Raw genomic sequence first — 3388 nt, forward strand, 5'->3', positions numbered from 1 at the left:
TCCCAGGATGCTGTCTGTTCTTTCCTTCTCCCAATGACATTTCCTTTCAGCTGTCATTCTCTAAGATACTTCATTCAGACACATACTACCAATGGGGCCCTTGAGAAGCCCAGTGTTCTCACTGAGGACACAGACTTTAGCTTTTCTCTTCAGATTTCTACTTCTCAGGGGCCAGACTTGGTTGCATTTCCTATAGACTGATGAAGGAATATCTGTCTTTGACTATATCCAGGAGCAACACAGCCCTCCTTGTGTTAAAAAAATATCATTTAAGTGGATGGCCCTGAGTTTGGATCTTTTTACGACCCAAACCTCATGATTTCAGTCCTTTGTTCCTGAAATCATAGCTCTCAAACACAGGCCCATAAGCCAGATGGGGACTTGCTGCTACCCTATTCAGCTATCTTGCTTCTCTCTAGAGCAAAACTCTCCATTTTCCAGTTACAAGTAAACATTTTCAATTTCTCTCAGCAAAGAATAAAATCTACCAAGATCTTATCTTGGTCTCATTGCAGTCAAGCCCAAGTATCTATTATATTTTGAAGGAAAGAGAATAAAGAAATGATGGAGGGATAGGGCATGAGAAAAAGGAGACCAGTATGAGGAGGTATGCACCCAGCCTGGGTACTAAGGCCAAAACAAAGACTGGGTGTGAAATCATCAGATGCCTTTTTAAAATACAAATTTTAGTGCTTGCTTCAGCAGCACATATACTAAAATTGGAACGATACAGAGAAGATTAGCATGGCCCCTGCGCAAGGATGACACGCAAATTTGTGAAGCATTCCATATTTTAAAATAATACAAATTTTAAAAAACTTAAATTTTTAATTTATTTATATTTATTTATTGGTTTGTCAGAGAAAGAGAGAGAGAAAAAGAGAGAGAGAATGGGCATGCCAGGGCCTCCAGCCACCGCAGAGAAACTCCAGACACTGCATGCGCTCCCTCCCCCCTTGTACATCTGGCTAATGTGCATCCTGGAAAATTGAACTAGGGTCCTTTGGCTTTGAAGGCAAATGCTTTAACTGCTGAGCCATCCCTGCAGCCCCTTAATTTTTTTTTAAATATTTTATTTGAAAGGGAGAAAGAGAGAGAGAATGTGCATGCCAAGGCCTCTAGCCACTGCAAATGAACTGCTAAAATGAGTAGATCACACAATAGATGCCAGGTGTTAGAGAGGAGAGTGTTACGTATGATAATGTTTATCTACCCTGCTTTAAAGAGAATAGTGATTCTGGCTCATCTCTTGGTGCTTTCCCAGAACTCATATTTTGATGGTCAGGCTGGGTCTGAAAAGGTCTCAGGTTTGTTAATTTTCTAAGTGGCTTCATTGGCCTAGAATGCCCAGATCCAACATGTGTGTTTTCACAATGCTTTCTGTCTTGAGGATAAAGGCTTATAAAGGTGACTTCTAAATGCCTCAAATCAGTTGAACTTGTGATACCTGCCTCACCATTCCTTTGCAATAACAGTGTTCATACTATCATGTTAGTGCTTAGTGGACTCTGTACTCTCTCATGCTGGTCTCCTTGCCATCTTCCTCCACCCCAAACAAACTTTACCTAAAGACATGGCTCATAAACTTAACCCCTGAACAAAAGAAAGCATGTCCAATTACATCTTTCATTAAGAATAAGTAATACCTGGTGAATATATTACTTTGAAGAAACAGATTGACTAGCATATTAAGTATAAAACTGCTGAGTTCTTTTCTTTAACATATAGAAATTTGATACTTTCTTTTGGTAGTAAATATGATTTTAGGCAGAATGAGAGAAACAAGATTTCAAATTACTTCTTTTACACATCATACTGGCAGGTGCAATTCCCTTGATGAATTAAAATATTTGACATAACTTTTCTAAGTTGGTTCACTTTCTCTCTAAATATTTTTGTCAAATTACAGTGAGCAGATAAATGATCTTGGCAGTTCTAGTGACTTTTGTAAACATTTTTACATATAACAAGAAATAAGCTTCATCCACTCCAAAGAAAATGATTCAAAATGGCACAATTTCTTAGTATTCATTCCTAGAAATATACTGAACTTTTATTGCTTTATCATTCTCTGAACATCTTTTTGTAGTGTACTGAGGGTAGTCTTCTATGCTGATATTATTTTACTTAATTTATATTATTCATTTCTATATGATCTAAATAAATGTCTAACTTGGACATTTTATAAAATCCTCATTTATATGAAAGCATGAACAAAGACAGAGAGTCTACCATAACAATATATTCAATAATATTATTTCCCAATTATTCTATAGTTTAAATAATGCATGCTTTTGGTAGACTCTCTTGTTACTATGACATTTATGAATGCTGGTATATTCTGTGATATTTACCTGCCCCATCAGGCAGTAATTGGTGGAGAGGATTAAAAAAATCTTTTTATAAGGATATAAAGAGAAAAAAAACAACAACAATCACCAATTATTCTGATATTTGAAAGTATGAGGCAGCCTGCAGTCTTTAGGAGCAAAAACATATTCTTTAAAAAAATGTTATAAGATGTTTCTGCTTTCATCTTCCAAAGATATCTACCTACAGGTTTTTCATTTCATATGACCCTGTTCATTTCTGCTTGCATTTAAACCTTTGCTCATAGCTTTGAGACATCAAGCACAAATCAAAGCTCCTCAGGAGGGAAGAAAAAAAGATGAATGTATAATATGTGCAGGGTAGCCATACCAAGTAACTTGGCAGTTCCCCTAATGAGCCACATTCTTTTATACTTCCCTGTCTTTCTTCAGTGCTGCCCCCACACATGAAATGTTCTTGCTGTCACTTTCCAAGTAGTTCCTGTTTCTTTTTCAAGACTCAGACCTGAATCTAGTTCACCAGGCAGCCTTCCCTAGTCACCAAGTCTAGTATGTGCTGTCCTCGTGATCCCTGGCACCCTGCACCTCCTCTGTCACAGAACATCTCTGTGTTGTGACTGCATCTCTGCCTGATTCTTCCCAGTTAGAGATGTCACCCTCTGGTGGTCTGTCTGCTTTTCATCTCTGAGATGCCAGACCTGGACCAGCACTTGTCACGTACCATGGGAATAAATTAATGAATGAGGCAAATGACCTCTGGCTCTTCAGAGAGAGAGAAAGGGACACCTGCAGAGGGAAGACCGGATTCTGGAGCACTTTTTCTGTGATGATAAGATATTTTCTTTCCATTTAGCCACTATTTAGATTCTTTGCATGTTAGCCTGTAATACAGATACTAAGAGAAAGAGAGAGGGAGGGAGGGAGGGAGGGAGGGAGGGAAGGAGGGAGGGAGGGAGAGAGAGAGAGAGAGAGAGAGAGAGAGAGAGAGAGAGAGAGAGAGAGAGAGAAAGGCTTAGGCATTAGGAAGGGGTTTCAGATATATGAGAGTAACACAACGC

The 3388-nt window shown here is 38.6% G+C and overlaps 1 non-coding gene across 1 annotated transcript; it reads left to right on the top strand.

The window, feature by feature from the left end:
- The first annotated feature begins 689 nt into the window (after positions 1-689).
- On the top strand, positions 690-796 carry LOC123458109. Its single transcript, XR_006635408.1, has one exon. It is a non-coding gene; the product is annotated as a U6 spliceosomal RNA (small nuclear RNA).
- The last annotated feature ends 2592 nt before the right edge of the window (positions 797-3388 follow it).

Source organism: Jaculus jaculus, chromosome 1 (genome assembly GCF_020740685.1).
Source record: "Jaculus jaculus isolate mJacJac1 chromosome 1, mJacJac1.mat.Y.cur, whole genome shotgun sequence".
NCBI classification, from domain to species: Eukaryota; Metazoa; Chordata; class Mammalia; order Rodentia; family Dipodidae; genus Jaculus; species Jaculus jaculus.